The 26,868-nt window shown below is 34.8% G+C and overlaps 1 protein-coding gene across 3 annotated transcripts in view; it reads right to left on the bottom strand.

Annotated features, from left to right (window-relative positions):
* Chinmo (Chronologically inappropriate morphogenesis) overlaps positions 1–26,868 on the bottom strand; it is a 93,201-nt gene that overhangs the window by 48,702 nt on the left and 17,631 nt on the right. Inside the window, exon 1 of one of the 3 annotated variants that reach the window (XM_064035011.1) lies at positions 1,290–1,423. The exons of the other annotated variants lie outside the window; for them this stretch is intronic. The gene's annotated coding sequence lies outside the window, so the exon portion shown is untranslated. Of the gene's footprint in view, positions 1–1,289; positions 1,424–26,868 lie in introns of those variants that run through there. 3 annotated transcript variants of the gene reach the window in all.

Here is a 26,868-nt window from a genome sequence, read left to right as displayed (position 1 = left end):
CGGTATCTACCTCTATACATCTGGGTAAATATTGGCGCATGCGTAAACGAACATACGGCGTTCAATGTCAAACTTCTGCATCTTGCTTGTTATACTTATAGGCAATTTTGAAAACTGAGCCTAAAATCATTACTCTACTTTTTAATCTTTATTCGTAAAAAAATAATGAATCGCTCACTAATCTGCTCATCTTGATATTTTGTGCAATATAACAATTATTTTAAGGCATGTAATGTCAATATTTCTAAAAATAACACACTATTAAATGCGTCCTATTTGAACAAACTGAAGTTACAGGGAAAACAAAAACTGAATATAAAGTCTATGAACGTACACATTCCAACGTTGTTTTGTGGTATAACCAAACAGTATTTCCCATAATATTAGTGGCTTTGATTGTAATGTGCTTTGAAGTAATTGGTAGAGGATTATTCAAATTGATATTGTTATCGAAGTGCCGTGAGTTTTAGAAATGGTTTAAACTGAGGCTAAAAACCATGACTTTCTTAAAATCAATATCATATACATATTCAAAGCAGTTTTTCTTTGAGCAAAAATGCTAAGAAGTTAAAAAAGTTACTATTATGTTTAATGCACCGATATGCGCGATAGAGGGCGCTACTTAGTAGTTTATCGTCTATTTAGGGGGTAAATACATATAGGTAAGCAAAGGTTGAATCTGTTTACATAGTTGCTTTTATGGTTTTATTTAAACATTTACCTCTATAAATAAATTGACACACACTGCCATTGACATCCATACTTAATGAGTAAGTCATTTTGAATAAAAAGAACAGAAATTGCATGCAAAGTATAAACCAATAATAACAGCGTACACAAAATAATGAAATTGAATATCCGCATAAATATATTAATTGTCAATAATTTTATCCTTCTTGGCGCCTAATTTAGGTAAAAAGCTGATCCGTTGCAACATGTATGGTAGAAATTGACTTACCTGGTCATAAAATTATATTTAGTGCATCATCCCACACGAACACTTATAGGTAAAAGACTAACCAAATAATAAAACCGTAATTTCTTTAATTGAATGCAGATAACAATGACGACATCAAAGCAAACACGTATAAATCCAAACACCAAAACAGCTGAGCCGTCAAATTCAACAACACGTCCGATTCCTGCTCTACGATTTTGAAAAAAGAATCAACAAGGAAAAACAATAAAATTAAAACTTTCGATACTAACTGCACAAACGTGCCGAGTAACCTAATTTCAAAACCGTAGAACACTACGACGTCACAAATGCAGTCGGCAATTGTACTCACGTGTGATCAACGTGTTCAGAGTGCCATCGACGTGGAGGTAGATAGATAGCTGGTCTGTTTGGCCTCGGACGGCCTGGATGCAGCGACGCCGCGGACGCGCGGTATCGAGGAAGTAAGTCCCGGCGAACTGTCAACGGCACGGAAATCGGGCGGCGGCGGGCACCGAAGGCCCAGCACGCATGCGCCGCGCGCCCGTCAACAGCCGCCCCTGCAGCCAACGGGGAGCAACCCACCCCACCAGCCTACCCTTTAAATCGAACGTCATATCCCGCACACCGTTCGCACCACCCACCCCCCGTGTAATTTCTGAAAAGCGCTGACTACCCGAGCCGACCCTAAAAAATGCATTGCGTAACGGTTTTATAAATTCCCGTGAATGTTTGCCCAATCAATTATCCACCTGCTTCGGGCGAGGACACAATGCCCCCACTAATGGTCTCTCCGATCATATATTTAAACTGAAACATTTTTAAACTAGCTCAAACAATTTTATTTGCTTCGTCTATTATTAAAAAAAATGATTATTTCGTTTTTTTACTAACGTTTTCTCTCATTTCCTGGGTTATTAGAAAACTTCAAAACAATGTTGTATGAACTACGTGTAAGTATGTAACAACTTCACAGTACTTTAATATAGATATTTTTTGCTGAGCTCTTTTTTCATAATTTCCTTTATGACAAGTAACAGTAAAAAGACGAAAAATTAATCTTCATGAGCAATAGTGGTATAAACTGAGGACAAAAAGAACAGCAACAATTTAACTTCAGATAAGAGTCGAACACGTAGGTGGTTCTAATCAAACTATAAAACGTTGACTTAACAGAACAATTTCCCCATTCCAAAACATTCAGAACAATATCTCTACAAAATAACCATAAACCGGTTAATCAAAGTCGGTGAAAGTCCTCTTTCAAATTTCATGAAATATTATCATAATGCTTTCAAAATATCAGCAAATCAGTTTGCGAACCAGTTGTTTAGAGTAAACACATCATTTGTGTAGCGAATTAATCCAAGCAACATGAGTAATATTCTAGATATAGTTTCTACGAATGTTTACTTTACCTTTAGTTTGCTTATCTTACCTTAATTTTCTTGTTCTACATACTAGTCAATCTGGGTTCATAATTAATTACATCTTCAGATACCCCGATAGAAGCAAAGAAATCAGTCATATCCCAAAACAAAGCGTTTTTTTTTCTATGGAAGAAAATGCCCTAAGATATAAATATTTTTTTAAAAGCACAAGCAGAATCATCGTCAACATCACACGACTTAATTCTTGTGGCCCCTTTATTTTTGAAAATACATAATAAAACCAAATGAAATTGTATTAACAAACTTTCTGAACTATTGCATAGCGGTCGGCACCTTTACAAACACTAAAACAGTGAAGTGAAACATCACCTCCTCAACGTTTCAGACGAAAATGTCTGTAAGTTCTGAGTCATTGTTTAGGTGCGCACATGCTATGTAGCACATTGCCCTAACTAAAAATCTGTGAGGTATTTGGTTTAGGTAATGTCTACAAAAGATTGTACAGTAAGATCAGTTTGTTACTATCCCTGCATATTTTGAATTTTGATGTGTACCTAATTTGGATTTAATAGTCGGTTACACAATGATGAATTTGTTTTCTTCGGTTGTAAGTGGAGGTCAATGCTAATCGTCATGCAAAATATAAATTTTCAGCCCCTTTTATACTCCATTTAAAAACTTAAACAGTCTTGATATGACTTTTTAGTTAAAACTTAGTATAAAAAAAAAATGTTGCTAAAAAACTGTCTAAAGTGACAACAGTTAGTCTGTTGAATCATTACTGTAACCAGTATTTATTTTTTTAATATGTATTTGTGTAAAAATATTGATTACCTCCCCTTAACTACGTGCCTCCTATGGAGTATAAGTACATCAGCTAGAGACGAATCCCAACTAGAATGCTTTTTGATAGAATATAATAATAGTTTATTTGCAATGGAATGTAAGTAGGTACTATAACAATTGGAGATCCTTGTAAATTCTACCTTAACTTAGGCGAGCAAAAATAAAAACATAGGATAGGATTAAGTTAATTACAATATTGAAATTGGATCTCATGACATGTCTATTTTATCATTTATAAATTCACTCAAATGCACAGAAGGTTTCCATATTTTAACACACAAGGATTAATTTTATTCCCATATGTGCTGCTTACAAAGATACATGTTAAAACAGCTGTCCAGTAATTGGGTTTTATTTACAAGTGGTCGTTCCGTATAAAATATTGAAACCTATTCGTCATTGTGCCAGAGTAACATCCAGGCGGAAACGATCAGTACTAGGACATGCCAGCTGAAGCGAAGGTACCTTGTACTGGATTGTCAGCACTAACACAAAATCTGCCTAGCCTTTTTCCTACAATGTTAGGGTCGGCTTGAACGTGCCAGTGTTGTTTTTACATTGAGCGACCCTTGATAAGTCTGGTGGTCAGGGTTTCTGGATTATATCAATTGATAGCACCATAATGCCAAAGAGCCCACCAATTTAACGTGCCATTTGAAACACGGAGGAGGTCATCCTCCGATCTGTGCTTATGTTACTAAGCTATTAGCTATGAACTCGTCCCTTGCCTCTCAGTCCTCTCACGGAAATAATACAAGTTTCATCCGATGTAAAGAAACAACAAAATTATAAATAATGCTTGACAAAGAGACATATATGTATATGATCAATTCGCTATAAAAACAAGACACGTGTGTTTCTATCGAAGTGCATAACAAACTAACACATTACCCTTGACTTAAATGAATCCTTGGAGTTTGCCGGAAAAGATTCTATTATGTGCGTAAAGATATTATTTAAATGTCCGTACGATTCAAAAAAGTTTTAACTTACAATATATTCCGTTAATTTAGAAATACAGAAAAGCAGAATATTTATAGATACCTCGGTCTAGATGATAATTTCGAGAGGTTTCTGCTTTTTTAAACCAAAAAAAGAATTATTCATACTTACAAAAAATTATTTCCAGCAGCATTGCGTGACAAAATTAGGTTTAAAGAAAACCTGGGACTAATCCAGAAGTAAACAGTCAATGTTCATGCCAAATCCACACCTTGATTTTTATTCCGCGTAGACAAAGGACCTACTCCCGGTCACCGAATGAAATGAGGTCACCATGGCTGGCCAAAAAAATAATGCAGCAACTGTGCTCTTTTCCGAAATAGAATCGGCTCCGATAACTGGGTCGAACGATGCGTCTACGTTTCGATACATTACTTTTTTCTATATTTGTTTTGACAGCAACACTGTGTGAAATCGAGGGGCTTTACACTGTATTCTAATGCGAATTATAAGTAAATTGAGTTTTGTTTTTTGCTCAACAAAATATAAGTACATTTACATACAGATATATGGATCCCTTTAATTACTAATTAGATAAAATATACTATGAATCTTTTTTTTACAAAACTAAAAATAGTTTTTTTTTTCATTGCAATGATTTTGTGTTTCACAAATATATGAGGTTAAAAAGTGTGGACATTACACTGAGATTCATTCATTTTTAAATGCCTCTCCCTCACTCTCTCTCGTTATTTTTCTCATCACGCATACTTTTTGAAATTGACCACTGTAGGCGTATAAAATTTAATAACCAATTTTTATAGCACGAGATTAAATTCATCCGGGTGCAATTCGCAGTTTCAAATTGTAAATAATGAAGTTGCAGTTGTTATAAATAAATCTTTACACATATTCGTAAGGACGAATTTGAACAAAACTTGACTGGCTGGAAACTGTTGGCTTTTTTCTAATATGTACCTACTTGTAAAGCTAGCAGTGTACATAAATAATGATATACATTTTCTGCTCATATCCACTCAGGGGAATTCATATGAGCTCTTTTTGCAAGTCAGACACCAGTCATTTGACATTTTGTTTTTAATATGACAACTAGCGACTCGAAAAGCGGTAAAAGCACTTGAATGTTGCATGGACTTACAAGAGTGAAAATGTGATCAAGTATGAATTAAGCAGAAGTCTGTACGATATCTTTCTTGTAGAAGGCATACGGCATTCGATAAAATTAATTGTATATCGGGTGTCTCATACCTAATCGCATTAAATTTTATCACATATAGTACCTATTTTATGATATTCCATGGCGAATTGTAAAAAGAATAACCATAAATCCATTCAAAGGTGGCAAAGCCACAGGAGTCATTTTTCGTTTTCCTAATTTACAACATCATGTGTAAAGCAGAGGTAAAGTATAGGGTATCGAATGTTTTGCCCAGCTGACAGCTGTCAGTTTTCAAGGGAGAATTTCCGTTGTTTGAACTGTTGCGGACTAGAAGTTAGTTTCTTATACAAAACACTTTTCAGAATTAAGAAAATCGACCATTTGTATAATGTTAAATAAGTATCATATTTGCGCCTTGAAATCAGATAATTTTCAAATTCAGTTCAGCGACACTAATGCAATAACAGGGTGACCTACTCTTTTCAAGATAAAAATACAAAAATTTCTCAACGAAAAATGCATTCTAAAGACATCCGCGGTCTAAATAGTGCACAGCTGCTGTATTTGTAGTATGTGGGTCAAATCTTGAGTGATGCAAAGATCATTATTTAATTCCTAGTTTTAAATATAATATGTATGTTTATCGGTCCCATTTCGAACACTACTTGGAATAATTATATATTTTTTAGTTAACAATTGGTGATATTCATTCTTATAGATTTGTTTGGAAACTGCAAGATTATAATGACGCAATTTAGTATTTCGGACTTACAAGCTTAATTTGAAGACCTTAACATATCTTTTACACTAACGGATTTTCCAGTCGACCACGTTAGAGCATACGTTGTAGAGAAAATCTTTACTCGATTGGTATAAATGTAATGAAATCTGAATGAGGTTACACAAATGGGTGTTTGACCCACTGCGTGTTGCAAGGAAAGTTTGTGTAAATGAAACATAGAAACACATTTATTTAAATTACCATCTATCGAAATAATTCAAATTGTGTTGGCATGTTGCTGAAGGCTTTGAAAATATATTTGCGGATGGAATCAACTTGAAGATGATGATGATGATATGTATCATATGCATGTGCCTTTTGGTTACAGCCCATGTTTCGCTGCCATACTGGACTGGGCGTATGATGGTTTTATAGATCAAATCACATTGATGGGTAACTAAAGGCAACTCAAGGGTATCCCAATCCGATAACACCGAATAAGCAGAATGCAGCAATTAATCTAGATACGTTACGCTTTTAATGTACACAGTCATTATTATAATCTAATCTATCAAATATGTCACAAAAATCTTGATTAGAACTTTTATTCAGTCGGCGTTTCTCGGAATTGAAATTATTTGCTACTACAGTAGTATTTCCTATCAGTAGTATAGCGTTTGTATTAAATAAGCATTTTTTTTTAAATGTCATACAATTTCTAGACATCCATCGCAATAACGGAAAGGAAAAAAAACAAAAATGATTGAGGCGCTGTAACATCTGACTTTAAATATAGGTGTATTACATTACAGTATTAAACCATTAAACCGATATCGTCATGAGATATTATTACAGCTGTAGAGTTTATATTTGTTTGCTTGCACACCCTTATCTAGGGACTGTTAACTAAGATTAAAGAAACAATATTTTAGTTTTAAAAGGTAATGGGCTCTCCATTTATTGAAAAAGGCTAATTGTGAGCTGGATGTATGAAGTAGGTAGTTTCCACTGGAACCAAATGAAACCGCTGGCGGAAGCTAGACCGGTATAACATTAAAAAAATATCTCGTATGCGTCTCAGTATTTCAATTTAGAGATTTTGATATCACCAATAAAACCTGCCTACCATAAGATTTTAAAGATATATTCAAAAATGCTACATAATAAATACCTACGAATGAATCCACGAATTTCCTCAAACAAAATCTAAGCCTGCGAAGTCTGCATCATGCTCACAACGTAACCATTTAATTCGGAAGATATAGCCACAAAAAACCTAGCAAAAAAGCACTAGGCGATCAGCGAAGCATTTATTCCGATTCCGATGCACTATTCTCCAGTACCTTGAACCCTATGACACGGCCGAAGGTTAGGGAATATGGGTGTAACTGGTTTATAGCTTTGTTAAGTTTCCTAGTAATAGGATGCTTTGTTTTGTTTGTAGAGTGGTGTGTCGGGGTTGAGAATAGAAATCTGCTAAGAATAGACTTTAGTAGAAAAGGTTTTCGGAACTCTAGAGGCAAAGGTGGTTGGAACTTTAAACTAACATGTTGTGAAGGAAACGACAACTTTAAATTAAATAGCAGACGTAAAACTGAATACCATGCGCTTATTTGCTACAAAACGGTTTGCAAGTACTTATTTATTTTGATAACAAATCTTTTAAGATCGGTGTGTGTGGAGATGACCTAAGATACCTAAGGGCAAAAGGATAACGACGATGTTGAAAAACGGTGTTTTCATAAAATAATAACTGAAAATAGTGTAGTCGTGTTTTAAACACAACCAAGTAAATTTTAAAAATCGGTAGATGCACATTCACTAAGTTTATTAGGTTCAGGTATCAACTGAGTACTGCGAAGAGATGAATTAGGCATGAAAATTTATATTGACCTTCTACGAGACCACACTGTTGTCTTAATGTTAACTGACACTGCAACCGTATCCATATGCACACTAACTGATGAACTTGAAGACTTTGAGAGGCCACCAACGTCAATGTTTGTTTATTTTATGCAAGCAGCATTCGAAACTTTGGGACGTAAGGATTTTGATCTAAAAAGAGAGCAAAGTTTCTATAGAAATATCTTCATTAATAGATTTCATATACAATTTACTTTCGATGCTCTAATAAGTAGTTTTGATAAAGTTTATAGTTGTAGGTTATGCAATTTATACATTGAAACAAACAACGCTACGATTTATGGCTTAATATTTTTTTTCAACCATTTCTTAAATCGATTTGCATAAATAAAACTTCTTAATAGCTACCAAACAAAAGTGTGTTGCGAGAATAAACTATTTCGTAAATAATTCTTACACTGATTTCAGTAAAATATTTACCCTTCAGGTTAGCACTTCCACAATATCAAACCTAGAATTACCTGATTGGCAAACTAAAAAGAGAGTTGTGATAGTTAAGAAACTCGGAAAGCGTTGTCTAATTCTACCTCATAGACATAGGTAGTAAAAATAACTTCCTGTAACTCGAACACCAAATATAATACCTAATAACTATAATAGTTAACCTTTACAAATACCTAATTGGTTACAATTGCGTATTTAAATCCATGTTATGCATACATGATTGGTTCATAGAGCGCGAAAGGCAATCCTCAAAAGCTAGTTTCGCAAAATGGGTGCGCATTTGCCCCATTTTGGCAATGTGCGTGCCCAAATAATCGCTGCATAAGTGCTAACGAGCTGTGGCCTAAAACTTTATGCCCAATGACTCGCTGAAAAAGAACAATACCTAGCTACTTTCAAATTCAAAGCCGGTTAGGTGTAGCGTTTCACGCATGTTAATGTACGCATGTGAGGTGCATGGACACTTTCTAGGCGTTCTAGAAGCGTAGGTAATGCAAAAACAGCGGAATATCAAGAAGCTTCCTGAAAGTAACTCAAATAACTAGCTATTTAATTAGAAAGTTGATATTGAGTTCATAGATTTGTCGAAAACTTTGGCTACAGGAATAAAATATATTTTAAGACTCAATTAATTTATTATTTATCATGTTGATGAATTTCGAAAGTCGGAATTGTTTTTTTATATCGACGCAATTAAATTCTTCTAACAAAATAGAATATTAAAATTGTAATGATAATACCTATCTAATGAAAGCGAAAACTAAAAACGAGATAATATATGTGCGAAAGTCACTATATTTACTCCAATAAACATAAGAAAACAAGTTCGATCCAGTCCCCAAACGTATCTTCATTCAAAATAATATTCACGTTTCAAATAACCCGAACAAAGCTAACGTTATCTATGCGTTGCGTGCATGTATCAGGCGTGTGGGGGCGCGGGGAGGGGCCCAAGGCTCCGGTGCGCAAATACTCGCTGCATACAATGACTGCCAAACATCGCATCCCGGACAAAAACCGCGGCACGTGTAAGTGCAGTGCCGAATTTGAAATGTCTTGCAATTTTGTTTATTTATCGATTGTTTTCCTTGTTCAAAGAATTAAGAGAATGAGGATGCCATAAAGATACCTTTCACAAATGTATTCGTTTCTGTTGCTTCGTTGAAGTCACAAGTGCTAACTACTATGTACTTATTACTGCTAATTCATGTTGTAAGAAAAAATCCCTACTACCTATATCAGACTTTCTTTGCTACGATTTCCCAGTACGCTTGGGTAACTTTACCATACGCTTAAGATACTCATGGTGTTAGGTACATACTCGATAGTAACCTAACAACTACATATTTTAACATCTACAGTAAATTAAATAATGCAATAAGCAAGTACAGTTTATATAATTAGCACATCAAATCTCATTTCAAATGTACATGATAGTACAAAGTCAATTAACATCATCAAAATTTAAATTTATACCCGTTTTAAGAAATTATCCAAAATTCCGGTTCTAAAGGCAAACAAACGTCTTTGAAACTTGGCACGTATCTTTCCATCTATTCTTGATTTTGTTGGCGAGAAATCAATGCTGGCTTTACAAAGGCTGGTTTTACATCACATCGATCAAAGCAGTAAAGTAACTCAAGCACAATGTCGATATATTTTTTTTAAGGCATATAATCAAGAACCGATATTAGATGCGTAGTATTTATAAAATAAACAGCTCCAGTACGGGCCTGTAATCGCATTGTAGGCTAACGTCATTCACCCACACACAGAAACGCACCGCCGAATTTTGTGGATGTATTTTTCTAGGCGGCTTGATGTGTGCGGCGCAACGCCGGTGGCGCTGAGAGGGGGTTATGCAAAGTGGCATGAGTGCGAAAGAGAGGTGACTAGCTAGTTATATAACGCATTATTTTTATAATTAACAAACAAAAATTGAGAGATACGGCGGTGCGACCCTGAGAGCGGCCAGTGATCCCGCCGAACGAAAATTTGCACAGATCGAATGTGGGCGACCTCGGTCGTAGTTGCACGCGGTTCTCTCACGCACACATACATACATGCAGCAGTTTAGCACACATACAAAATGGGGAAAATTCTCGATTTCCGTGTGTGAAATTGAGCAGATAATTCTATGAATGCGTCATAATGCACTTTCAGGACAAAATATTCAGAATGTACAGAATCAATCATATTTTATGTGATCCCGGAAGTAGGTCTAAAAATGTACTAAGTTCTTATTATCTTTGAAACAATCAAATATTCACATACGTAACGTCATTTTCGATTATACTGAAAAGCATTGTATTCAAAACTCTAATGAAATAACAACATTGATACCTAGGTACATTGAATAAACTGCAACAAATAACCAATTGTATTTACGCCTAATTTTCGGTGCGTAATTTAATTGACTATAAGAGCAAGCAATAGGAGTAATAAAACAAAATAAATCACCTACTACGTCTTATGCTATAAATTTTAACAGTCAATACACGAGCTATTTAACATTTTACAACTTTTTCATATCCGCAGTGGACTGGGCTCAACATTGTAAGGCCAAGGTTTTTAACGCACTGATAGAGACAGAAGCCTAACGTAAACGCAACGTCAACGCAGCGTTGATAAATTAAAATCGGTGACGTCATGCTGGCCTTGAATACCGTAGAGTTTAAGGCCACGTCGAGAATCCGAGGCCAAAGCTTGTAGTTTTTGAAAATCGAATCGTTAGATTATATTTAAAACGGCAATGACAGTGAAGATATAATAAACCCGATGATTTTTTCTCTTTTGTAGCAATAACTGTTACTTAGTAGATTGTTTTTTTCTTCAACTTACTAGAAAACATTCGAAAAATTATGTTTTTAGCCGTATACATTTGATGAGTGCCTAATTTATCAACACACAATAACAAGTAGCCACAAAAGTTACATAATTACTGCGGTGTGGAAGCGCATTGTTAGTAGATACCTATACACAATTTGTTCAAATAAGTCATAAGTATTTAGTAGCACTGTAGCACATCAATTGTACTGAATGAAAATTTTAAAATCATCCTTAATTTTAAAGCGAACATACTACGTAGGTACTTATATGTGCAGGCGGAAACCAAATTTAATATTTACCCAGCGATTCAGTCTTATGCAAGTAAATAATTACATTATAAGTCATACAGATAGGTACAATGGATGTACATTGTGAAGCATACTTATACATATACACACAGATGCTCTCATCATTATATATATAGCTGACCCTGCATTTTATGACTATAACGTTACGAACCAAGGCCTTACCGAAACTCTTATAAGGTTACATCCATTTCAAGGCCTCAAAACAAGGTTTTTTTGAATATTATTATAAATTAGTTCAGGAAGTTTTAATAGAACTAATGTTAATAACCGTTGTGATTGAGTTTTTTTTTTATTATTAGTTTTAAAATAATTATTCTTATAATATAAATGCATGACAGACAAAGACAAAGATTGCTTCCAAAGATGAAAAGTCGCGTCATTTCTGAAAGCTCAACACAAGAACTTTGAAATTTTATACCAATACCATGAGAATATTTCTGGATACTTGCTGCTTAAATACAGGAGCCTGTTATTTTTCCTTTGCCAACAAACACCCTTATAGGAAAATTGCTATGCAGCGCGTTATAAAGTGGCTGGATGCTACTTGAAAATGCTTCGTCTTCCTGTCATTTTCTAATCAAACTAGTCTCACGGTACGGTGGTCTTTGCTGTTGGTATAATGGATATATAGTCCGTGTTTGTGTATTTTAGGGTAAAATACTGCTTCAATATTAAGTAAAACAACGCAGTCTTAAAATAAAACAATGCAGTCTTAATAAAAACTGTGCAAATAAGCCTTTTACCTTAACATTGACCGAAACTATTGACTACGAAACAAGAAACTAGAATAAATTCCAACGGGATCCAACTATTTATATTATACAACTATCACATCTAAGCTAGTTTATGATTCTGTTAAAGGCGTCTACTACAATACTATTGACTGAAACCTCTAAATGGAATCTGTCTAGAGTACTTAAAATCTTATTACAAAATATTTGTCAAAATAAAATTTCATTCTTTCGAGTATTAACCCTTTTTTCTCACTTGTAAACATATCTCCATATTATAATTACAATACAATTAGTCGGTAACTCTAAATTTGTTCTATTGTCATAGCAATTATCGTTAAGTAAGATGACATAAGGCAAATAACATCATGGCTACTCATGACGAAGTTAATGCATAAAAAACGTATGAATGAAAAACGCTTAGACCGAATGATTATATCTTTATTCTAGTTCAGAATGTTAATGGTGTATTAGTTAATGGCATCATAAGATTAAAGGAAGTGGGTTTAAGCATAATATTGATCAGAATGGTAGTTTTTAGGAATATTTAGTTCGTTTGTGGGTGTACGTAGAGACAAGTACATAATACTTACTGTTTGTTTTTTATTGCGTACGATGTTTTTGAAAATGAGGACATATTCTCATGGTGTCATAGTAGATTTTGGAAACTCCTTGCTAAGCAGTAAGCGTTATGAACGATGAACCGTTGATCATCTCTTTCAGCCTTCTCCCTGATGTGGAAGATTATTTCCAGTTGCATTGACGGTTTTTACATTGGCAATCTCTACAATGTGGAACATCAATAATGGTTAAATTCCAAAAATTGGTTTAAACATTGACGTTTTAATCAGTATAGCAACACATTATCATCAGTCATTTGAACTTTGATCGCTAGGCTAACTTAGTTACTCATGCATTTTAAACTTGACTTCTCGGTAGTTGTGCAAGCGATAAAACAAAAAATAAAACTACCCACGCACTAAGAATTGATACAAGTCGTGTGTATGAAAAATTGTATGAACTTGATCATGACCATGAACCGCTCGCACGTTGTGTGACGTCATCGACAAACAAAACAACGAACAAATTGCATAACATTAAGTGTATCGAGTGTGAAGCAGAATGGCGCAACTGTGGGTAACTTTATGTTTTTTTAGTCATAAATGCACCTTCAAAACAATTTAGGCATCCCTGATCGCCCATGCATCCATGGTGGCAGTCCGCCCGTAACCATGGATGCTGTAAAGGATCCGAAACGTCGGGATTAAATAATATTAATATAAACGCGATAAAATCCATAAAAGTAGTTTTATTTAAATGTTTGGTTGTACCAATAATTATTACCTATTTAAAGATTATTGCTGTTGCCGAGAAGTCTTGTTACAAAAACAAAACCTTAAAAAAAACTCATTTACCTTAATTATTCTCGCGCAAGCTTGAAATCTGTACCATTTAGTTACACAGCCTTTTTATCGTCCCACTGCTGGGCACAGGCCTCGTCTCACACGGAGAAGGATTGAGCGTTTATCACCACGCTTGCTCAATGCGGGTTGGTGATTTCAGACATTATAGTCCAGGTTTCCTCGAGATGTTTATCTTCACCTTTTTATCAGCCATTGGTGTCTAAGAACTTACAAAGCACATACAAACCTAGAAAAGTTGCCTTGGTACTTGCCTGACCTGGCAAACTTAATAAAAATATAAGAGTACTTGGTAACGTACTTACTTATTCCAAACTTAAAGTAAAATGGAATTAAAACAAAGAATAACCAACCCAAATAGTTCAATAACAATAGTTTCCAAAAAGGCTGCTATATTTGTGACGTTCTTCCTCTGCAGTAAGCTGGTAAATTTTCCCAGGCACGTTGTGAGTTCTCCCTCTACTGCCAGGCGAACGCTACAGTAGTCTAGGCACCACAAAGGGCTATTTATAAACTTTTCCAAAATTTCCATCGTACTTGAAGTTGCTGACGTGAAAAATATCCAACAGAATGAAGCGAAACAATCCTACGCTTACCAGCGCATTTCGTGGTTTTGACCATTGTAAAAGGCTAAAGATCTAGGTAATACATTTCAAACAACAAGATTCTCATAATGAAGCAGTTTTATTGTCTCGCATATATTCAACGTATGTTAAAGGGCGTTGAAGGCTCATCTTGGCTTAGAAACAAGTTTAAAATTATGCAAATGGAAGCAGGTGTCAGTAAAAAAACCACGTCGTTTTTTTCGTTAATGTTGTAACGTTTTTTGTTGAAGTTTTTTGGATATAAATATGTATTTATAGTCAGCTATATTAAATTAATAAAATATGTTTTGAAGGCTGTTCGTTTGGAATTCATTGATAACGCATTTAGTTATTGACTATATCTAGATATTTTATTTAAAGCGCAATTTCATAAAACGCGTATTTACTTAGTAATAAAAAACAAAAAATGAAGACCCGGTATAAATATTATTAAAACAGTTACCATTTTGTGCTGTTTTTGCGGTTTCATCCGCATTTTGAGGGGGTTCTACTTTAAGTACTTTGATAAATTATATCATAGGATATATTTTTTACCTATTCTTGTCTATACCAGATTTGATATATCTTTCAAATCTTAGTTCTAAGTCTTGATATGCCGCTTTCAAACGCAGGTACTCAATTTCATACATAAAAAAAAAGAATCGTCAATATTAGGTACGGTTGCCAAAAAACAGGACCGTAATGCGACCTGGAATCTAAATAAAAACTCTATCTATGTCTAATAACAATTTCGAAATTAAACTTACTTTCAACAAAGCATAGGTAGATACATCAAATCTAGGTCATTAGCACAAACAATTTAAGTGCTAAACTCTAGAATACATTTTGTCGTACTTACTCCCTTTGATATTCACAACAGGCTGGAATTCTAGATCGTATCTAAGAGAACTTGTTACAAATTATCTTTGCGACCACTGGAGCGTCAAAATTGACCCATTAGTGACGAGATCCAAACTAATATAAACAAACCTCTTTTTATGTTCAGTAATAGTAAATTGCTGGTTTCAGTCGTAATGTTTTTAAATTACTCCTGTAATTTTATCGTTGTGTATACATAGTTTTACATTAGATCCTCTATTATTACAGCAAATTTAAAACCAAAGAGACAGTCTTTGAGTAAGTATTTAATGAAAATTATGAGTTATTAATAAAGGTTAGCATTCATTTTTAAAGTCGATCAATTTATTATGATTACTATGATGAAGACTATGTTCACGAAACTTTGTTGTATGTTAACGCCCTGTGAACGAAAATGCTACAATTGCCTAATATTATAATAATTACTACTCAAGACATAATCATAATGCTTTGACTAGTACTTAAAATATAACAGCCGCATAAACCTATGCCATGCTCATTAGCGATCTTTAAACAATCGATTAATAAAATAATGATTAGGTTAGTATTGGTAGGTACAGTTTCGAAACGAATGATGAAGATGTATATTCACAAAGCAAACAGCCTAGCAATGAAATAAATTTCTAAACAATTTAATTATTTAATGGTAGGTAGATCGAACTATATATCTACATAAATAACTAAGCAGTATCACAAAAATAAGTTGACCTTGCAGATGACGTAGACGTGATGCAATGTCATGAAATGTAGCATTCGAGCATAATTTATACTTTCCGTAACATAATCAGTACGATCATATCAATAACAAGGATTCGTCTTCGGTCCTGGGGATATGCTGGGCACTAATGTATAGTCACCCACCTCCATATGCACGTACCTACCAAGGTTTGTGGCAAGTCAAACAGTATTTTTTTCGATATTATGACACTAGATTGAGGTTTAAGAAGGCTGCCCTCCGTAACTCTGTATTATATATGATGATGATGATGAATATTATATATATTACATTGTTAGTCCACTATTTGTTCAAATTCTATGAAATAAAGTAAATTATTCCATGGACAGATTATTAGCAGCATATTATTCAAATATTACAAGCATTATATTTTTTTCTCAGTTCTCAGCATTATAAAATATTATTTTCCAACCTTCAAAGTCCACGCATATGCAAAACACAAAGTGCTTAATGCGTCAAAATAAATTGTTATGATAACACTAAAAATATCAATGAGGAACTAGTGTTAACCCTAAACTGCGATGCAACAAGTTACTGGTACGTCAAATTTGTACACGAAAATAACAGACGATTTTCATCCTTTTGCAATGAAGCTAAAGTCCAAATCCGCTTGTTTTGTACTTTAAGGAAAGATGAGCGCATAGATTACGTAATGGAGTCGATTCAGCATTCATGGTCACGGCTATGTATGCTTAAAAGGTCAACATCTAACTTCTAAAGCAAAGATTGTATCATTTACATTTGCAGCCATCTTGGAATTTACGCGTTTGATATTATTTTTTAAGGAATTCTTCGAAACAATAGGCCGAATACAAAAGTTTTTTTTTTGTTTTATGAAGTAACCGCTCAGTTATTTTTTTAATGTATTTTATAACCTTGCTAGAATGTAAAGTACAAACCTAATGTACCTACCTATATTCAAAATTGGAAATAATCTTACGAGGCTCGGAGCAGTTAATCTGGTCTTGAGACATTTTTGTCATTTTTTGATATTTATGGTTTTTTTGCAAAGCAAAGTGGAAATTCAAACTTCTAAGTACCTTAACCAAAGGTCCAGAATAAGCATAGATTTGGATGCTTGATCTATATATAAAGAGTAATAAAAATAAAATTGGGCATGCTAAAAATAAGAAACATGATTGAAATCATGACATTTGTACAAACGGCCATCCTCCTCCTTGACTTTATCGATCCTAACCCCCTGGAACGAAATAAAGAGTAATAAAATCATAAGAGCATAATTAACAAATGATGAGAATGTTAGCAAGACTAGGCAACTGAATATTAACCAATATTTTTTGTGCACGAATGTCGTTTAAACAGATGGCAAGCGACTAAATCAATAGGATTCGATCAGGAACATAATTCCTTGGATAAATTATTACAAGATTCCTTTAAAAAATCCAATAAGATCGTCAAATACGAAATCTATTTCATATGATATAGGCCACTGTGATAACTACTAAAATGGGTGCCACACTCTCAGTTTGAACATTTTGATTCGAGTAATCAATAATTCCGTGTTAAATTCGAGACCAGGCAAGTCTTGCCGTTTCTATAGTAACCATCCCTTTGCCAAAATCACAGGGCCATCCCACCGCCGCCTAAATTTAAAGGGAATTGGGAATCAGATAATATACACATGTATTAATATATTGACGTACACAAAGACGAGATTTATATAAATTAATACGTAAGTACCTGCTATGTATTCTGATTTCGGTTAACTGACCGGAATAAGTAATCTGTATTCATGTACTTACTCTACTACTCTAAAAGTCCTTGTAAGTTAAGTTTGATTGGAACTCTAAAATTGTACAAAATTTAATTCTAAATTCGCACGTTTTTCAGTTACCTACTCAGTGTTGCAAAAAGTGTTAAAAAGAGGTCGGTCAAACCTTAAAAGTATCCAAGAAAATAATAATAGGACTTCGGTATGAATTTGAAATGATTTTCGAAACGAATGAAAAGAGAAAATCTCTGATAAATTGGTGGTAAGCTGTACTTTTGCTTAATTTCCGAGGAGTATCACGTCATATTCTTTGCCGTATTTTATTTATCATCCTACATACATAGTTGTTAATTCATTTCAATTTAACCTGGACCTTCCAAAAAATCCTCAGCCAGCCAGTACCTATTACAGTTGTACAAAAGCACGCACCACGTAATCTGCGGTAGCAATTATTACGTGTGTCGTGTAGCGTATACTAAGCGTGTTCTCCCTTTGATGATAAGCATTCATGAATGGATATTCTAAATGTCATGCTCGTGCTTGTTAATAGAAACAAAAGGATTGATGTTATGTTCAGCTGTTTATAGATTTAGATATGAATGGAGTCGAGGCAAGGACGGCCTAATTGGAAAGAACGTGAAATCCAAGTGAATAGAAAAGTTATTGTAGAAAGATAACAGCTGCATTTATTTTCAGAAATACTGAATTATATCTACCAATGTAGTTCCTTTGAAAAGCTGTTTTAAAAGTCTCTATTAAGAGATCTGAACACTGAATCTGTCTAGATAGTAATATAAACTGTACTATTTAAATAACTAAGATGCGTTCCCACAATGAAATGCAAATATCCGACATTTACATACAAAATCTATTCAAAATTCGAGGGTGCCACAATTATCTTCCGATCAACAGTAAAGTTAATTGACGACATCAAAGTTGAATGAATTTATCATTAACTAGCGTTGGGACTTTTAGTACGATAGCTTCAAAGCATTAGTTACTAAATGATAATATAAATAATGTGTACCTAAGTCTTAAAAAAACTTCTTTTTTCATACAAATCAAAAACGTCGCGGATAAATCAAAGTAAGTCAATCAGTGAGTTTCTCACTCTACATAAACCTCTACTCACATCAAAATAAAACTTTATTTCAGAAATAAACGGAAGATATATTATTATGAGCTTGTATACAAAATACTCGTAGGTAAGTTTACTTTTAACACAAAGTACCTATTAAAAGAGATTATCCATGTTTTGTATAGATATTAATTATTATGCAATTAACCCACTTAATATTTTCCGTGTATGATTGCAGTGGCAAATACAGCGATGAATTCCCCTAATAAGTGTGTGTATACATTGTTAAGGAATATCTAAAAACAGGTAAACAATAGTTTTTGTTTGAATGTTTCCACATTGCTCTAGTAAAACCAATAATTGCAAAATTCTACAATAATATATCTGTAATTAATCGTTATTACGTGTACCTACGAACGTTATATGCCACACGCTTCACAAATTTCCAAGTGTCACAAATCTTAATAAAAAATTCAATAGACTAGATTACTGGGCACGCTATACTTGCACTATTAGTGTAATAGGCTGGGCAGAGGAGCCCCCCTCTGGCGGAGGCGGTAGGTACATAGTTCAGAGGCCCGGCGCGCACAAATAGCAAGCTGCGACTTGGCATACACTGTACTTCTAGTACAGGGAGGGACTCAAGAAATTAAGGAGATTTTCTTATGATGTAGTACCTACCTAATACTGTCAGAATAATCGAAAATTATTAAATCTGCATTATAAATTTTGATAAAACAAAAATATTGCAAAAAAAACTAAATCATAATCAAAATAAACTTTTCAATTTATTATAATGCTAATATTGATCAGTGCTATTATGTGTAAGTGTGTCACAGGATTGTCTAGCAGAAATTTTGCTTTTAGTAAAATTCACAGAACGGTCTCAAGGTTTTAAAAGGCATTTCTGAGAAAACGGCCCGGAATACTCAACATTGTGACTGAGAACTTGAAAGCGAGTTTTGGGTTGACATTTAATTTGCTTATTTTAGATTATAATATGTTCAATGGTGTATGGTCACTTACAGAATAGGGCTGCGCAAAGTCGGTTACAAGTGCACTGTAGCGTCATGTACGTACTTGCACATTGGCATGCGTAGTCAGTTACGCACAGCTTAATACGAACAAATTCTTAAATTGCTTAATGAAGAAACTAAAGTATTCACCGTACCTACCTAAATATGCGCTCTGACATCATATTAAATTAGAGGTTTAAAAAAAATGAAAACTTCTTTTCAATGAAATTTCTGTGAAGTATTGTAACAGCCCTATTTGACAGTATCTATCGACCTTGATAACAGTTGTTTGCTAGAAGTCTTCCGGCTGCTACTATCTATACGGCCTATACGTATCTACGTGCTATCTATATCGATCCATCTTCAGCCGCTGCCCAAATAATGCTTAGCGAGTGCAATACAAATAAGTATTTTGTTTTTTCTTTGTCGATAATTTACAGATAATCACGATAACTAAGTTTATGAAAAATACTCATTTTAATTGTTTCTTAGAAACTAGTAGAAAATCTGCTACGTGTGTTCTCTTCACATTATTTTTTGACCTTTTCCTTTTAATTGCATGCAGCATACAGAATTTAACTTTTTTTACTTTCGCTTATTTAGCTTCACCTGTAACTAAATTCATACCTATGTAAGAAAATCTCGGAATCTTAATTTGAACCACTTCCCGGTCTTAGGTCTCCGATTAGGATTGCACACGCTCTGAGTTCTGATGACAATGCATCACTAACGTGTTTTTTAGTATTTTTAGTTTTTAAAACAATTTTTTTTTTTCAAGGGAACACATTTTTTTTTGCTAGAAGAATAAGGTTTAGTTTTAGGCTTGAGGCCAGATAAACCAAATAGATATAATCGGCTTCTTTCCAATATATAGTTATTACAGATAAACAGTCAATTACACTGACTACTTTAGTACAAACATTTATTCATCTCATATTAAACAAAACACACCCTACACTGTACAAACACCCTATAAATATCACGGAATCAGAGCTCAGATCCAGGGCTGTACCTGACATCATTCGTGCGGCCTTCAGGTAAAGATTTAGCCGCCATTGAAGGCGAATTGAAAAGAGCCCATAATAAGCGACGCGGGGTAGAGGGTGGTAGGGGTGTCACTATCGCAACGAGCTCGTGCGAGCGATCGCCATGGCTACCGAGCCCGGCGTCGAGTGCGGCCCTGGGTAGCCTTGCAATGGTATGGGGAGGGCAATAGCCCCGTCTACTTGCAAGCACAGAACATGATAAATCAGAAGGTTCATACTCCATATTAAATAACTTCGATTGAAATCTGACTCCATAGCGATAAGATAGCGATATTTTTCTGAAAAGGTGTCTACACACCAAAGCCGCTGATGCCGGCGGCACAGCCCGGCGGCCCAACCCGCCGGCCGTATTCTGTATCATGCCGCCGGCTTTCATAGAGTATTTGACAATTACTAGAACACCACATGCCGCGGCAGTCGTGCCGCCGGGCTGTGCCGCCGGGTCAGCGGCTTTGGTGTGTAGACCCCTTAAAACAATATCTTGTCATTTTATAGTCAGTTGGTGAACGTTTATAAGTTTATTACTTCTTCGGGCTGTGTACTTAAAATGAATTAGTTAACTAGCTTGTCATAGTAATACTAGTTGTATTGAATAATATAAAATTAAATTGATTACTAAACGAGTTTTGCAAGGTAGTCATTTTATTTTTACTTGACGGCAATAGAAAACTTTCGGTTTGAGGCCAAACAGTTAATATCACAAGTTGGTTCGAACTGTCCTTCTGTCCGAAACGTATTTAGTGTCTCTTGTCGCTATCAATTTGCGCTCGCCAGCATTTCTGTCGACGTTCTAAACAACGCGTTTTCCGCTAATGTATACTAGATGTTTATTTTTTGTTTCTTTTTTCAAGGTCGCCGGGTATTTTTCTTGCAGTGCATTTTTGTTCAAACTTTTCGCGAGTCTGTTGGTTTTTATGCGTTATTTTAGCGCAACGATTCATTTATCGAGTGTTCAAATTTTAATGGCACGTTAGACGTATATTTACACTGTACACGGAATTAACTCAGTGAAATTTAATTTCAAATTATTTTCTACTGCATCACTAATGAATCAAATTTATCGGGACATTGGTATTATATGTTTTAAAACACATAGTGAAGTGTATCATTGAATAGTAATCTTTAAAAAAGCTCTTTAAACATCTGCCTGTGTTCCCACTTCAAATCTAGCAAATAGTAACTCATTTTTTATTGTAAATGTTATCATAACATATACCTACGTACGTGCCTTAAAGCCTACATCTAGGCTGCGATGAAACCTCCAAAACGGCTCCTAGGAAGCCCTATTACAATCTTTGAATATTATATTCACACAATTTTCACCCTTATTACTTCATCATAGAATATATTATCGTTCGTAAATGAAAAGCAGGGAATATCAGATTATTGTACATGTACGCAAAAAAGTTGTCTTGGTAGGATACAATGAAAAGTTGGGCATACATTGAAAGTTAAAGCTATAAGCGAATAACTTTCTATGCTTCCAAATACGCAATGTATATTGTTGCTGACGATAGAGTAGATTAGAGCGGGATCGGTTTGAGTACCATAATAGGAACAAAACTGGACTGGCGTGAGTTTCAGTGCGTGTCTCGAGTCAGTTTCCCTCAATATCAGACTAGGCGGCCTCAATTTTCAACGCTTATGCCTCTATAAGTTATTCCGCCCTGCATACGATGTGTAGGCCTTTGAAATTTTCTTTTATTAAAACCTAGTTTTTTGGAGCAATAAATCTTTTGACGTTTTTGCGATATCATGTCGGGGAGGCAAACATTTAGGGTAGCAAAGAATATGAATTTTCTTTATCTGAAAACTTTTATGTAACATTGGATTTTTGCGTTTAAAAGTATATACAAATGTGTAATATACTTTTGAAGACGTATCCTTTCATATACATATATGACCTAATATTTTTTTAAGGAACAAAGTTCCAAAATGTTGTACGGAACATTAAAACACAAATTGAGAACAACGATAGCATCAACTAACTACACAAGAAACTACGGAACCGCTTAAATATCTAGAACGACAAACATCGACATAAAATGCGATGTAACCCCAGCCCTACGCACCAGAAAAAAGTTCATGTTTTTGGCGGCTGCTTTATCGGCGGCACATTTCAGTCTATGCGCCGCTCTGGGGGTGAAACTGGCGCGACAAGCCTACCCCACCCCACACCGACCCAGTACCCACCCCAATCCCAGTAGCCTAAAGCCTGATGGTGCTATATTTGAAAAAATACTCAAGTTACAATCGCAGAGCCTAACAGAATGACTAGTACCTCTGACCTTTGAATCTGAAAATCTAAATGTCCGCACTAATTTTTCTCGCTTGCTTCAAAGCGATGACTAAAGATGGCATGATTTATCAAACTGACGAGAGCTAGGAACAAAGTCATTTCGAAGATATTTTTCTCGACGTCCTAAATTTATGTCTGCGTTTAATTTAATTTCCGAGATTTAAGAAAAATAGGCTAGAAAAGCTGCTTTCTGAAAAAGTTATAAAAATAAATTACGGAATTAGTTGCTAAATTTTTCTTCTTCATCATCCATTATACTAGAGTTTTTGTACAGATGCAAAAAGAGGTTTCTCATAACTAGTAACTATTTAGTTAACCTAGCTCATTCATTAAATAGTATGAGGATGTATGGCTAATGCGCACGATTCGGTATTGGTCTACTAAAACTCTTGATGGGAATAAACTGTCGGCCAACTATGCTATCGGCTAACAATTAAGTCTGCAATTTGCGGGTGCTTGTATTTTACCAAAGACGGAATAATAATGACCTCACCCGTGCTCTGGTGGAATTAACATTTTTCTCAATACGTGGTAATTCATGCATATTTTATCCGAGTATAAATAAAAGATAGCGAAATGTGTGCTTGATCTTGGCATTGACATTGCCAGATATTGCAGCCGAGTGTAAACAAAAAGAAAAAGGCATCTCATTTAGATTTCAGACTCGTGTGTGTACAAGCTTCATAATAATTTGTATTTGAGCTCTTAGTTGTAGTAAATAGGTTCTAGTCATTACATGAGTTGCAAAGCTAAGTTAAACTACCTTTGTTCAGCTTAGCTCGCATAGCACACGCAGTTTTTCATATTTCTGTAGTTACATATGTAAGTATTTAGTTTGCAGACAGTATAGTGTAAAATATGAAAAACTGCGTGTGTTATGCGATTCCTTTCAAGTTACTGATTGGGATACCTAAATGTTGGTCATGCGTGAAATTTTGTTACTAAGGCTGTTTAATTGACTACTCATTCTAAAAATAATAACATAATCAGGCATGTTTTGCAACTTACATGCGAATCGTTATTTGTGCAAGTAGTCCCATAGTTTTACTTCATTCGTGATTCAACCCTTTATTTCAGATGTTATCGTAACGCACGCTGTTGTATATGGCTTTTGTGTTCACCCCTCTAATAACAACTTTATTAATGAAATATATTTTAATTACAGTGCGGTTTATGACGCATTACTTTTGCTTATGCACGAATCAAAGGTATATTTAGGCAATGCCTCGACCTGATATTGCTTCATGAAAGCTAAGGTAAAATATAAGAGCCGGTAGACCTACAATCTTCGCACCACCTACTGTTATTATTTGCACCTAATCACATTAAATCCTGTCACATAATTATAGAGATTAAGTAAGGAGTATCGAATGTTTTGACCAGTTGACAGCTGTCAGTTTTCAAGGGAGAATTTCCGTTGTTTGTAATGACTGACTCTTATTATGTTGTTCTGATTCTCGCACATTTTTATTCTATTTACTTTGTTTGAAAAATCTTTTTGTTATTTTTACATATGAATTTTTTCATTTGTGCTAATGGACATACATAGGTATATTAACCAGTACATTAACGTTTTTAATTTTATGTGATTAGGTACGACACATTCTGTTTATATTTAGTATGGTTTCAAAGGTAGGTACCATTTTTAACCGACTTCAAAGGAGGATGTATTTTTGTGCACGATTATCTCGCGCTTTTGAAGATTTTTTTAAATTATTTAACTTGACACAATATTGATCAATAATAAGGGTGACTTCTAAGCTCGAGAACCCCTGATAGGAGTGTAGGTACTGAAGTAGTTCTAAACGTATGATTATTATGTATGCTCTATCCCAATAGGTATGAACTTACTTACACTAGGCTCAAACCACAAACCCGGACTAGACCCAAATCAAACACAGCTAGTAATTTAATAATCGCAACTATGTCAGGCAGAGTTGTGACTTACTTAATGTCTAGAGTATCAACATAGGCGGCTTTGGAGGAGACTACTACCTACGACAAATAAATGATCCTAAAATTTTGACATACCCAAACAGCTGGTTCGACCACATTACTGAGAAACTTTTCTTTTCACTGCATTTTAATCTTTACTAACATAATGAAGAGGTAATGTATATATATTCATATATATAAGATAAGTTTTCTAGTGTTCTAAGGCCTTGTGAAGGCGGTTTCATCGAAAAGGTAATTGCTTGAAACAGTTCTGATTAAGAAACCATTTATTCGAACAAGACCTATTTCACTTGACATGATTCTCGAATATTAATGGTGAACAAACGTTTGTGTCGGTAACGTACCCAATAGTACCTATATTCAAATTAAAACTGTGCAAACTTTGGGAATAATTTAATTTTGTATTAAAACGGAATTTTGGCATGCGGGATCTTAAATTTTATTTTTGCTTTACTGCTGACGAAGATGTGTATGTGTTAATTATTTTTTACTCTACTTTTGTACTCTAAGAGCCTCTACAGTAAGAGTTTGCTGCATTTAAGCTTGAAAAGTGGCATTAGATTCGTCTTAATCACGAAATTCATACCTGCTTAGTATAAAGTTCTTGTATTCGCATGAAATAAGTCCAAACAGAGTTTGAGTCTGTTAACTGTTGAGGAGTTCTCGCCATTGTCTTTCCGCTTCAACATTCGATCAGTTCTAGAATACTATTATTTGGTACTATCGTCCTACTACTTTTATTTATTGTAATATTATATCGTAGATGTCATGCTAGATGCAAATTGCTACATTATTCATCCCACCATTTTCGAGTTACCTTTGATTGCTCTTAGTTCCCATCATTAGATCTTGAGTTGTTGGTCGCGATGCAATGGAACTAGGTATGTATATCGGCAGCACACTCTTTCAAAAATGTCAGAGATATCGGTGACCATAAATACCAGCCCCACATTGAACCTCCTCCTGTTTCGAAGTCGACTAATCAAAAGCTAGCTAACGGAATCGCCTGCGCAGAGATTTTTGTTAGACTTTGTGGGATATTCATCCATATTGAACTTTAAAACCCATTTCCTTCGATAGCTGGTTCTTCATGCTGCTCTTGCATGACGAATTATGTGACATTGGTAGGTTCCGCTTAATGTTCCCAATAGTAATTATTAAAAAAAATGAAAATACGGCTTTTAATATTACTGAACACTAAGTAACTAATGAGACCTCATAAAATCCAATCAAATCGCAAAGGGCATTTTAATTAACGCCGATGTTTAGTTAAAATAAATTTCACTGAGATACATTCGACCGTTTAACAACATTATGTTTTCTAATAAATTGTTTGCGAAGTATAACAAGCAATATTGTACGCAGGAAATTTTAGAAACTTGTCGAAGTCAACGACTTTACTAAAGACGGTAATATTGTCGCAACAATAATCGCGTTTAAGTGTCCGAGAAAAAATACAATCCGTAATTGAACTGGTCCCCCAAAGGGTTGGAGGTGTGAAACCGTCTAGACGGACCAAAAGGACGGGTTTTGATAAGGGTGCCTTGGACGACCTTGAACTTTACAACCAACGGCTTAAACAAATGAGGCTACCCCCGCCTTACATATCTGCATGTAACGCCGGTTTTTACATCTTACGTAACCCTGGCATCAAGGAGCAATATCGAACGCTTCGAAAACTACTGGACCAACGTCCAGAAATATTTAAACTAGGTCAATTTTACAGAAATGTTCACATTACTACCATCCCCAAAACTTCGTATTTACCCAGCGTAACGAACAAATTCACGGGCTGGTGATCGACATTCAAACAAAATACAACCAATTACTTATCGTGTCGCGGCTAAAGGAATAGAAATTCTGTATTTC

The sequence above is a fragment of the Helicoverpa armigera genome, chromosome 6 (genome assembly GCF_030705265.1).
Source record: "Helicoverpa armigera isolate CAAS_96S chromosome 6, ASM3070526v1, whole genome shotgun sequence".
Taxonomy (NCBI): Eukaryota; Metazoa; Arthropoda; class Insecta; order Lepidoptera; family Noctuidae; genus Helicoverpa; species Helicoverpa armigera.
This window is presented reverse-complemented; position numbering and strand designations above follow the sequence as displayed.